Raw genomic sequence first — 13906 nt, 5'->3', positions numbered from 1 at the left:
AAAAATCGAATTTTTAGAGTTGAAGATTTTGTATGATTAATGTATATAAGTATATATCATTACTATACACCCCACCCCGCCCCCGCCATCCCCTACGCTCGAAGGCGTTAGGAGGCTTACTGTAATATATAATCCTGTCTGTTCGTACGTCCGTCTGTAGATATGATTTTGTCCATGCATCTCTTCCCCAAAACAACTGCGCCGATTTTTATGAAACTTACCATACATCTTGCCTATCATCTCAACTTGTGCGTGTTTAAAACTAATGGCAATTGGGCAATTGTTTTTAGATTTACCCCCATATAGGACTAAGTGCAATAATGGATTTTCATGAACACTGTAATCTCGTTACATTTCCCCACTCAAGCTGGATATACCAGTTGTGCAAAAAATGCACACCATGAATGGCCCATGAAACAATCTATATGAAGCCAAACCGAGCAACGCGACGTCCTGCCATTTCTAACGCTTTATGTTTGCTCTGATCAGCTTTCTGCATATGGCTTCCTTGGGAAATGACGTTTCGGTTTGAGAATGGATCTTGCGGTTATCGACTTAGGAACGTCTCGTAGTCTGCGACTGATATACGGATGTCGAAATTCACACTGGGTCCTTTATCCATATCCGATTTATTCACATGAAATCTTCTATATTCCCTAAAGAGGTAGCTAGCACAATTTTTTCCACCATGTGTCACATTTTTCCTATTTATTTTCTTTTTGTTTAACTCCAGTTTTCACCCATACGACAATGATCTGTTTTATGCGTGGAGGTATGAGTGGCTAAATTAATCGAGAATTGTAGACATTAATAACTGAATTAGCCATATCGATAAATGAATTAGCCATATCGATAAATGAATTAGCGATATTTATCGATAAAGATTTATTAATATCGATAATGTATTTTTCGAAATCGATAATTTTTGATTAATGTTAATTTTGTCCTCCATATGGAGGGACGGAAATGCTCGGCATAAAACACTGATATTATGGCAAGTTACTGACATCTTTCCCACATACAATGTTCAGACATGCACACCATATTGGAGACGGACACAAACGTATGCAACAAATACTTGACTACGCAACGGCCACATGAATGTCGTTGATGGCTTATTGCCATCAAGGACCGCACGCTGTGTGGTTCATTTTCAAATTTTGTCCAGTGTAATGTACGGTGTTATACATGTGTCTCACATGAAACAACGTTTGAGACAGTTGTCTGATGGATAAGCAAGCAATGTAAGTTTAGAATCATGTTAAAATGATATTTCAATGTAAGCGAACAGTTGAAAGTTTACAGCCATTCACACGATCTTCTTGAACAGTAAATTGCTGACTATATATATATATATATATATATATATATATATATATATATATATATATATATATATATATATATGAGATAAACAGTTTCGTAAAGGTAGTTCACGCGTTTATGTATGTCTGTGTCTTTACACAGGCCAAATTTCTGTGCACACGTTTGGTAATGCAGCTTTTGCTAGGGATGAAGTGACGTATTATAACTCCGGATACGGTGGCCGCTTGGAAACCGCAGACCTAACCAGGTAAATGTTTGCTGTCTTCTTGCGTTTGTAATTCAGACGCACGTAGAATAACATCTGATTATACAAGACAAAAGTACTCTACGGCTATATGCAAAGTATGAACGTGACAGGAACACAGGGGCACATTTATCTGGGATGCAACGAAATGAGGTTGTATAGCATTATACCATGTACATGTATATCATTAACTAAGAGTCCGCCTCTATGTGTTACAGAAAATAAAATAACCGGTTCCATGTTTTATGTATGTTCATAACTAGACTCATAGTTAACCTTTCTTTCACCTGTTCGGATAATATTTTACATTTTGTGAAAGACCAGTTTTTGTCAGGTTAAAACATTTAGTAAGGGTAATCATACATTTATGTAGTGTATTGCAGATTTGATGTTACCACGTCGCTTAAGATTCAGTTGAACAAGATGCTTATTTCATCAAGCTGTTTATCGTCAATACGTTTCCATCTTTTATTAGAAAAATTGGAGTCTATGAAAAGGTGGATCTCATGCCCAACTCAGGTAAGTATACCCCGTTAGAAGAGGATATAGCTCTCCCGCTGCGTTTATTACAGCGTATGCTAATGCAAAATATATGTAATTCTCATTCTTGCAATTTTTTATCAACGAAAAGCCTCACATAATTTAGACGGTTTCTGATACCTCAGCAACACGTCAGCTCTATGGCACCCACATGAATATATGCGTCCAAAATGGATATCACTATACCTGCCGTTAACCAGTATGTACGTACCGCGTTAATAATCGCAATACCAATTCACAAAATAACGTTTGACACAGACCAACAAATGTCGTCAATAAAATATGTGACTTGTTTTAGTGACACGTCCTGACAATAAACCAAGAAGTTGTAAATCCATAAGCAATGCCTTTTCCAGTATAAAATATGTATTTCCGCAGCATTTTGGTGCAATAGTTTACATATCCAACGTGGCGCCCTCATTCAACACGATGAATATACGGGCTTATGTCATGGGTTAAGCCAGATTGGACACATTCATGAACCAGAATGCCAGAGATTCTAAACGCTTTTTCCATATTCACTTACAAAAGAATTGTAAGTCACAAGAGAATCACAAACCACACAGGGTATACTAAACGCCACAAAGCGAGAAATGCAGCAAAATCATTTTTCCCAGCAGAAGATAGTGTTTCAAGTTGGAGACCATGTTTCCTGTCGGAAACCGTGTTTTCTGTAGGAGGCCATTATGCTCTCTGGGGTAGTGTTCCAGACGAGTCATGTTTTAATTTGGAAAAAATATGTGTATTTGTCTATATGTGAATAAAATGAAATGAAAACAGGACAAAACGTTTGCTATGGACCAGATGACATCCGGGTACGAAGCGGATAATTGTGATCTAACTAAACGTTTGATAGATACAGGTTATGATATATCAGTTGGGTTGTGTATATATAAACCAGGATTGAATGATATTCTGTTCTATCTTAAACACTAACAGAACGGGTAATGAATCATTCTCATAGTGTACGCATAAACATGTTTAGCTAATGCTTTTGATTTGCAACTATTGATACAAAAACCAGTTGCCTATTAATTCTACCTTGATGTTATTGCCTGTCTGGTACTCAAGTTTTTATGATAAAATTCGACATAACCTTGAAAAAATGTCATCAAAGTGAACTTACCGTTCCGAAAATACGTATGTAAGGTTGTCATCAGCGATTGGAGAAATTCTTTGTTTGGTGGGCGAAAAATTTAGAAGATACAAGAAGTAGGTAAGAAATGTCTAATGAGGCTCACGGATCTTCTACAAGGTGGAGCAAATCTTCCGTACTGTATTGTACAGTTGGGCCCTTTACCTATTTTAATAAAAAAATAAATCATTTTGGTAGCAATGCAAGTGAACTTAAATAGCCCTAGCTTATAGTGTAATTCAAAAAAGCAGGGGCCACTACTTTAATGGGCAACAAGATTCACTTCACTTTGTAATGATCTGGTGAACCCCATTCTTATGGTTTATAGACTCCTGAATATGTCACAGCAAGTTCTCGTCTCCAGTGTTGCCCTCGATTCTCATATATGTCCAGTATACCGGAAATACAATTTTCTGGTGTTTTTTTTATTTATAAAGCAATTGTGGATTTTGTCTTCAATAGTGCTTAGTGGTCAGTGAAACGAGGTACAAATAAGCACTTGTAATCACAGGAATTTTCGTCCACAGTTTAATCGCGTCTGTGGTAAAATTCCATATATTTATTCATGTACATTACAGTGTATCACCTTTAATTTCAGAAGAAGCAGCACGGGTCTATGCAGAATTAAATACAGCAAAGAAAACCAGCAAAACTGCAAAAGGTCAGTTTATAGCTGCTAGCAAACCTTTATGTTTTCTCATTTTTGTGGCTATTTTTTCAGTCTCACAAAAAGGGGATATTTTCCAAGGTTTTAACAGCCAAAGTATAACGTTCCTTTCATATAAATCATCACAAATTTGTCGTAAGTGGATTAATGTGCATTGCAATAGGTTGTGCGTGAAAAGCCGCTTACCTGACATCGGAAAAGGGAAATAACAATAGGAACAAGAAAAATATTTCATTACAATTAAAGTTTAGCTCCAGAGGGTCCAGTCTATGATGAAGTCAACAAAACTGAAAGCCAGTAAGAAAACAGGTTTGATTTCCTAAAACGCTACATGGTTTATTTTTACAAAGCGTTTATTATTATTCCAAGTCAACTTCATCCAATCATCAAGCAATGAAATTAGAAAGATAATATTTTGTTGATCAGTTTGACATAATTTTAATCGGATTTGTTGTACATTTGTATTTGACTGGTATTATGAGGCTAAGACTGATGAGTTGAGGAAACCAGAGTGCCAGTGCCACATGTAGACCACTGCTATACGGCATGTACCTCACAAACCTTCTCGCTCAAGGCCGCACTAGACCTAGAACTGGATTCGAATCAGCTGCCTTATTAATAGCCGTTTATCATAAATGAATTTTTAAAAAGAATTTCTTTTTAAACTACGGTGTTAAGAGCTGTAAGACTAGCCTCTATTAAAGCATCCACATAAGCAGTTAAAATAATAATCGTAACTGACGTAAATTGCCAAGATGTAGGTTTTCATCGGACCACACTCGTCTCTGCTCTGGATGTACTCTGTGAGTTGTAGTTCTTTTTATCATCTGATTTCTTTTCATACAATGCATGAATGTATGGTGAATCAGGTTGTGTTCCATTTTTGCCTTGTTTCAACGTGCCTTCGGTAAAGCTAAGAGGATTTTCAAGCTAGAGCCAGGTAAACGATGGCACAAGTCACAGACGAAATATCACCACAACTATATGCACTTATTGGAGGTATAGCACAGTTATTATGTAAATAAAATCCGAACTATTACGTGCTTGTCTCCATACTTATTCACCATTTGTACTTTCCATTAAGTCTTAATCAATACCAGATGAGAAATGTTTTGCTGAGCAAAACAGACATGCTCTGTAATTGCTGTAATTATACTTGAGGCTAGGTGTCTATATGTGCTAAAGGTGTTCTATTGATTTTTTTAATCTAATTACATTTTGGGATTATTTGACAGGGAAATCTATGCAAGGTGACAAAACTGGTCTTACCAAAGGCAAACCAAAGGATGGAAAAGGTGAGAATTACTTTTTAAATATTTTTTTATTTACTGCAAGAAACACTGAACCGAATCTAAAAAATATGCAGCAGTGCGGACAAATTAACAGTATTTATACACTCAAAACTTGCCAAAAAATCGGAGTTGCAGACGTGACTGTGAACTGTAAATAGTTGTAGAGTATTTTGGCATTATGTCCTAATACAACACCGGGCTTTAGTATCACCCTCCTAATATTTACAAGACTTCCCAAGCCTTGTTGTTAACGAGCAATAGTTTGATAACTTTCGAAGTAATGTTAATGTGATCGGTATTTCCCCACAGTCGGGTGTAATTTATCAGGAATACACATGTACAAAAAAAGAACATTTTTTGGTATTTTCTTATTTTAAACCAAATTGTTGTATGTTCGGCATTATTTTCGTATTCGAATTAAACGTGTGCATAAATTATAACCCTGTTTAGAATTAAAAACGGTTGATTATAGCTTTTTCCACATTTGAAAGGGTTTGGAATGTTTACTAGATATTATATCTGTGTATTTAGGTTAACAGATGTAGTAATTATGCCCTGTAATTGAATTAATCGGGGAGAAAATAGAAACTGTGAGACAAATTACTTGTACATGTGTATTATGAAAACTGACAAGTGTAAAATATAAAATAAATAAGGCTAACTTTTGAGCCACCGGCTTGGAAATAAGAATATAGTTTATAGAAGACAAATCATTTACACTGGACACTTTACATCTGCGTTACAAGCACAATCTTCTGTTTTACCACATACATTTTACGTTAATGCAAAGAATATTAGAGATATTCGTGTCAATAATTTAAGGGCACCTTTGACAAACTAATACATAACTAGATATAATGTCAATAATATCAATGAAATAATAGTGATGATAAAGAGACAGAAACATATCTGATATTTTTTTCACATTACACTAGGGAAAAATTGTACAAATTGAAGTAAAAAACTTAATAAATCGAATTGTTACAGTTAAAACTATTGTGTGATTATTGGATATGAGTATATTTCATTATTATACCCCGCTCGACGAAGTTTGTTCGTCTGTAGACACGATTTTGTCCATGCATCGCTTCCCAAATACTACTGCGCCAATTTCGATGAAACTTACCACACATCTTGCCTATCATCTCGACTTGTGCATGCACACCATGAATGGCCCATGAAACAATCTATACGAAGCCAAACTGAGCAACATGACGTCCTGCCATTTCTAATGCTTTATGTTTGCTCTGATCAGATTCCTGCACATGGCTTCCTTTGGAAATGACGTTTTGGTTTGAAAATAGGTCTTGGATCATTTATTGCTACATCCATATTCCATTTATTAACAGGAAATCTTTTTGACCCCCTAAAGTCGTAGCCATCAAAATTTGTTCCACCATGTGTCACATTTTTCCTATTTTTTTTTCTTATTGTTTAACTGCAATGTTCACCCATACAACAAGGCTCTGTCTTATGCGTGGAGGTATTTATTTATTTTTTTTATTTATTTGATTGATGTTTTAAGCCGCACTCAAGAATATTTCACTTATACTATGGCGGCCAGCATTATGGTGGGTGGAATCCGGGCATAGCCCGGGGGAAACCCACGACCATCCGCTGGCAGACCTTCCCACTTACGGCGTGGAGGTATGAGTGGCCAAATTAACATTTAATCGAGAATTGTATTCATCAATAAATAAATTAACCATATCGATAAATAAAGTAGTGATGTCGATAAATGAATTAACGATATTTATCGATAAAGATTTATTGATATCCATTATTTATTTATCGAAATCGATAATTTTCGATTAATGTTAATTTGTTCCTCTATATGAAGTGTTTGGCATAAAACACTGATGTCATGGCAAGTTATTGACACCTTTCCTACATACAATGTTCAGACATGCACACCATATCGGAGGCAGGTACAATTGTGTGCAACGAATATTGCACTACGCAACAACCACACGAGTATCGTTGTTCGCTTATCGCCATCAAGTACCACAAGCTCTGTGGCTCATTTTCCTGTGTTGTACGGTGTTATACATGTTCCTCAAATAAAACAACATTTGAGACAGAAGTTGTCTGATGGATAAGCAAGTAATGTAACCTTAGAATGACTTTAAAATGAGATTTCAGTGAAAGCGAACATTTGGAAAATCCACAGCTATCCAGACCATCTCCTTGAATAGTAAATTGATATTCTATACACAATAATGCAGATAAAAAGCATTCTGAGATAAACAGTTTCGTGCAGCTAGTTTACACGTTTATGTGTCTCTTTGTCTGTACACAGGCCAAATTTCTGTGGACACCTTTGCTAATGCGGCTTCTGCTGGGGATGAAGTGATGTATTATAACTCCGGATACGATGACCGCTTGGAAACCGCAGACCTGACCAGGTACACGTTTGCTGTTTTCTCGCGTTTTTAATTCAGACACACGTAGATAAACATCTGATTATGCATGACAAAAGTACCCTACGGCTATCTGCAAGGTATGCACGTGACAGGGGCACAAGGGCACATTTATTGGAGATGCCAAGAAGTGAAGTGGTATAACACTATATCATGCACATGTAGGCTATACCATTACCTAAGAGTCCGCCTTGAATCCGGGAGACCCGAGGATCAAACCCAAGTCGGGTTATAACACAGGCTTTAAAAATGGTACTTGCTGCTGCTTGCTTGGCGCTCAGCATTGAGAGGTTAAAGCAAGGAAACATGATTGGTTGGCCCCGTTGTGACACGGTGGGTTGACTCAGTGGGGTGTCATATCATCCTCGGCATGATGGTTCAGTGGCGGCAGTGGCGGCTGTACTTTGGCGGCATGGACTCGCCCTGCCACAAGAAGATACAGTATATGTACACACACCTAATGAATCCTCATCGTTATATTACTCAGAAACATATTAAATTTCCCCAAGTCACCATGTTAACTTTTAGTGCTATAATTCAGTCACAAACATTTCGTGGCCGATAAGATTAGGTGAATACCTGGCCCTTTCTGTGAGAAAGCAACCATGAAAATCTTGACAAATGTTGACTGCCGAAATCTTGATCTTTCTACGTTAGCAGCTGGCAGCTGTGCCTAGAAACGCCATGGGGACGTCACTCACAGCCTGATCACCACCTGTCTTGTGTCCTCTTACCAAGAACTTTAAATTCATCCTTAAAACTCAAACCTGCTCCCGATGGAAGCGAAAAAGGACTCGATACCCAAAAACACAGAGAGTTACATTCTCAAGAAACGCCGGTGCTAATACCGAACTCATTTTCTGAAAAATTGCTAAGTGTGACGAATCGGAGCAACTGTGGAGTAAACGGGATAAAACCTAGTATGACATTACGATACAGCTTTCAGGTACTACGATACAAACGTTAAAATAGGTTCACTATGCTCAAATATGTCTTCGGTAATAGAAAATATGAGTTAACCTTCGATGATAGAACGCACAGTTTCAAGACAGTACAGTTAGAACAGGTTTACTAATTGGTTAAGGGTTTGTTGTACAAGATTGATCTGCCGATATTTTAATCGTTATTATCTGTTAAATATCAACTCTTCCAGATGAAAAGTCCTCACGTACTGGTGGACGCGGATGCGAAACTCGTGGGCAACAAACCCATCACACACCCTTCTGAGAACATGACGACCTACGCCAGCATTGCCTTTGAGGAGTGGGGACCGTCAGTCGTATATGGCGCTGAGGAAGAGTATGGTCATCAGAGTTCCTAAAGCTAAATAGCCTTATAATCAAAGCACAACCCCATTCCTTCTCAATCAATGAGCGGAACGCCTGTGGTTTGGACAACAAATTGTGCCCCCTTTTGGCTGACCTACACCTGTTTTGGTATGAAGACGACTACGTGCAGAAATTATTTGGGAGTGGTCCTCACCGTGTCCGATCTTTCTCAGTCACAAAACGATATATTTGTTATCTGCTGGCTTTAAACAATCCATGTATAGCAAATGCTGTGGAACATATATACTGGATTTAAAGGAAACCACAGGTTCTGCAGATGGTATATCTTACCTGGGCCTATGTTTGTACACGAACCTAAAGGATTCCTCTCTCGCGGACTGTGCGGCAGGAGAGATAACTTCAGTTTTGGCTTTAGTTTGTTCTTACTTAGACAGCATTGTACCGAAGGGACCTATGTATGGCGTGTATATCTCTCACCTGGAACCATTTGTTAGATCCTGCGTGTTGTTCGACGATCTCAATTAACGCCACAGGTTGATGCTGAGAAAGATGGTGTGTCACGGTTGTTCCATCGGACTCCAGGTTCTGAAGTCGGTATAATACTCGTGTAAGTAGATGTGGACAGAGCTCTGCTCATGGTAGTGTCCAGTTCCGCTTTGTCCGGTACTGGGCTTATGTATTCATCGTGTTGAATTGGATGGCTTTGGATATATGAACTGTTGCAATCAAGCGACAACGGAGATACATATTTTATTGTTGACAACTTTGCTGGTGTGAGTGTATACTATCTTAGTTCTTTTGTAGTTTGTGTTATACTTTCTTAGTTCTTTGGTAGTTTATGTTAAGCGTTGTTTTGCTAATTAACCTTGGGATTATTGACAAGAAACGTTCATATTGGTTTATGGCTGGTATACGAATGCGTTTATCGAATTCTGCGAGTCAGTATGGCAAATCACGCCCCGTGAACACGGCTTTATGCCAATATAGGTATCTTTGGGTTATTTTCTCTTCTTTCCCTGCCACCTTGGGAATCATTAATTGTTAGGACAAAATGAGTTAACTAGACGATTTAAGGCCATATAGTAAGTTGACATAACAAAGTAAGTACTACTGACAGCGATGTAAATAAAGCCGGAATGTAGTAACCTACCCTTATATTGACTTTTGCCTGTAAATTACTCTGAAGTAAGCCTTGTCAGTATAGGGAGTGGGTTCTTGATATGACTTTACCTGGTGTTTTCCCAAAATTTGTTTTGTACCAAATAGTAGGTTTGATACTTGTTTTCACACAACAAGAAGAAAACAATGCACAGATTTCATTGACGATGTAACTCCAGATTTTGTTAATATCACCCTTACATCAAAAACGGTGCATCATCTGTTTGCACTACGTAAATAACAGTGATTGAACGAATAGGACATCACACAAAGTATAAGTTCCGCTGTCGTACAAATGAAATATTCTTGAGTACGCCGTAAAACGCCAATGAAGTAATATAAATAAATAAATAAAAAGTAAAATATGTATATGAGACATTACTTTTCGAAGCCTTAAGCTGTAACTCAAGCGCCCATAATTCCCTTATTGTCCATTAACATTGAAATTATATACGTCTGTGTTCCGTATTATAATTAAAGCGGCCTCTTGTCAACTGACCTAAGTTAGGGTTTTATTCCAACTGTTCATGTACATGCGTAAACAGTACCGAATGACAGGCCCCTTTGCACAAAAAATATGGAGTGATGTTAATTGCAATTTATTAAACGTCACTGGTCTAAAATTACTGAAAATGTTGTATTGTCATCACATTCAACATAAACTAACATTAAAACAATGTAAAGGGACCAAGCCTCGATGATGCTTAGTCCACTAGCAGAATCCTACTTAAAGAAGTACAGCATAAAAGACGTACTGGAGAAAAACCAGAGCAGCGATGACAGTGTGATACCTGGCAAATGGTCACACGTAACAGGTGATCACGACCTGTTGTCAATTTACTTCAGTTAGTGTTTTATTCTAACTGTCCATGTAAATGCTTATACAGTAGCAATCTTAATACATCCAACTTTCGGCACCGTGAAGTGGGCATGTAACTTAAAACTATTTTTGGTGCCCTTTGAACAAAAAAAATAAGAAAAAAGTGAATTCTTCAATCGCAGGCCCCAACCAAGGTCAAACAATGAAATTTTGATGCTTGAAATCATATTTGTATTTCCTAATTGGGTACTTCCCCCGTGTTAGCGGAACTTGATTTCTATTCACTTTTTTGTCATAAAAAAAGAAAAGATTTAACTAAACATTTAAATAATATATACATGCGTCCAAACAAGCATTCGTATACCAACCGCCAACCAATAAAGACTTTCCATGTCAATACAAGCAAGGTCAATTCCCAAAACGACGTTTAACACTAATCACCAAAGAACTAAGAAAGTATATAATGCATATACAACGTTGATTGAAATCATCACACAACTAACAGCATCTAATAAATGATGATAGGCGAGCTATGTACACGCCATATGAAAGACCCGTCGGTATATTGCTGGTAAAGGTAATTTACATTGTCAAACTTGAAACTGTCCCTCTTGTGGTAGGTCGGAATTAAGATGTACCATCTGGAGAATCTGCATCTTTCCTCTTTGCTATATATCGAGTCTTTAAAGCTAGCAGATCATCAATATGCTGTCTAATGAATGAGAAAAATCGGGCCTGGTGAGAATTACTCCTTAATAGTTCCTACATATAGTCGTTTTCATATGAGAACAGGTGCTAGTAATCTTAAACCCTGATTTAGAGAACCAATGAACACGCGGTATTCAATGGAACGGCTTGCTGTATTCCAAGCAACGGTATTTCTGATTGGATAGCTCAGTTGCCATGCGTTAACAGTATATAGTTTTTTCATTGTCTTTTTCCGTTGCCAAGAAAATGAATGAAAAAAAAACTGTGTCAATGCGGTCATTCCTTGATAACATATAAATTCTGTGTGGAGATCGAACACGTGATCGGATAGTTTGTTCCAGAAGGTTTTGTGAGAGCGTATATATCGTCATACCTACACTCCAGTTTAACATAGCCGTCTCCTTCAAGGACGACAGGGTTTTAGCTTCCTAAAATGAAAATATAGTTTAACCCCTAATATTTTCAAAATAACTTGGTCGTTTACGTCTTACTAAGTGTGACAGTCTAGCGTAGCGGTCGCATGCCATTCGAAATTGATCTCTCTTAGATGTATGTCAGATTTTTGAACAAAATTACACATGAGACGTGCACAAAACCATATAGGTTTGTATTCCTACTAAGTCTGTGTCTATTACTCTAACATATTTCACTGTAAACTGCAATGTATTGTGTACTCTTCCTTGAATTGCAGCTGTTTTACCTTTGCAGTTATTCATTGATTATTTTTAAAATGTGTTTATTTTGTGTATATACACAACATGAGATGTTTAAGAAGTTATGTTAACACATGCATACACGTATATCATACTAAACAGGTTACAATCGGGTATTTTATTTGCACCCCGAATGTAGTTCTAACAAACTCAAACCTTAAAGCACATGTACTTACTAGATTTATTGTACCATATTATATAGCTTTTATAAGTGACAATTTTAAACTTTTAAAAGTAATAATGTGTAATCTATTTGGAGACAAGCTATGTTGTGCTGATATTTGCACACATTTACATGTCAATTAAATATGTAGTTTATAATATTTTAAGATACTTTTTATTTTCCGCAGTTATAACCCCTAATGTTTTGATATACAATATATTTTTTTCTATTTAGGTTTTATATGTTCTTTAATTATGGTGTCTTGATATTTTTAAATAATAATTAGCTTTCAAACAGAATAACACTGTATTCATTGGACTGTCTCAGAAAATGATCTATATGAACTGTGCATTTGAGGTGTTAGTTATATATATAAATAAATATATGTAGATAACAATGGCACATTTCGTAAGGTGTTGTCTGCAGTCAAAGATTATTGGTGGAATAAATCTTACTAAACTGAACAGTAATGCCATTAAAGCTCAGAAAACAATTTTAGAAAAATGTGTGCTTTCACAATTCTCTCAATATCAATACGTTTGTCACCTGTTCCAGTAAATGAAAACCAGGGGGGAAAATACAATCATCAATATATTCTATTTTCACTTTCATCAACACTTTGAATCACCATTTTTCGCCATTAGATATATATGACTGCAGTATTGCGGACGAATGTAAAGCCCCAGTTATTCATTCAATCATTTTGATAACGGAAAGCCTGTCTTCCTTTTGGGGTCTGCTGTATCAGTTTCCTTTTGCTTTAATTTTTGTCACTGGTGATTTAGAAATACATGTAACTAGGCCTTTACAAGCCTAAGTTCAACAAATCCTCATTGCATAAACCTGCCTCTGTGCGAGGTGCGAAAAGGAAGACGTCGTGGTCTTAAACAAAACTCGTGGGGCCTCCGTGGCTCAGTTGGTTAGCGCGCTAGCTCAGCGTAATGACCAAGGAGTCTCCCACCAATGCGGTCGCTGTGAGTTCAAGTCCAGCTCATACTGGCTTCCTCTCCGGCCGTAAGTGGAAAGGTCTGCTAGCAGCCTGCGGATGGTCGTGGGTTTCCCCCAGGCTATGCTCGGTTTCCACCCGCCATAATGCTAGCCGCCGTCGTATAAGTGAAATATTCTTGAGTAGGGCGTAAAGCACCAATCAAATAAATAAATCAAATAAACAAAACTCAACCTCACTGGTCTTACTTGCCCTATGCAGTATTGTTGGATTTCCGGAATATTTGATTCAGAGTAATTTACCGCACAATGTCATTGTTCAGTACAGAAAAAAAATGTTTACGTATTAATATATACATATCATTTATAACGTGTATAATCAGAAAAAAGATTTGTGGCAATAGTATTTTTCTACAAATGAGTGAGCGTATGCCTCTGTAGTCAGCCAAATTTAAGGGTGTGGTACTTGGACATTTTTGAAGAGCT

At 37.1% G+C, this 13906-nt stretch overlaps 1 long non-coding RNA gene across 1 annotated transcript; it reads left to right on the top strand.

Moving 5' to 3' along the window:
* The first annotated feature begins 3797 nt into the window (after positions 1–3797).
* On the top strand, positions 3798–10730 carry LOC135481314 (uncharacterized). Its single transcript, XR_010445998.1, has 4 exons — positions 3798–3906; positions 5148–5207; positions 7504–7609; positions 8778–10730. It is a non-coding gene; the product is annotated as an uncharacterized LOC135481314 (long non-coding RNA).
* Positions 10731–13906: the final 3176 nt, after the last annotated feature.

The sequence above is a fragment of the Liolophura sinensis genome, unplaced genomic scaffold (assembly GCF_032854445.1).
Source record: "Liolophura sinensis isolate JHLJ2023 unplaced genomic scaffold, CUHK_Ljap_v2 scaffold_18, whole genome shotgun sequence".
Taxonomy (NCBI): Eukaryota; Metazoa; Mollusca; class Polyplacophora; order Chitonida; family Chitonidae; genus Liolophura; species Liolophura sinensis.
Note: the sequence above shows the minus strand (reverse complement) of the source record. Positions and strands in the feature narration are given on the sequence as shown.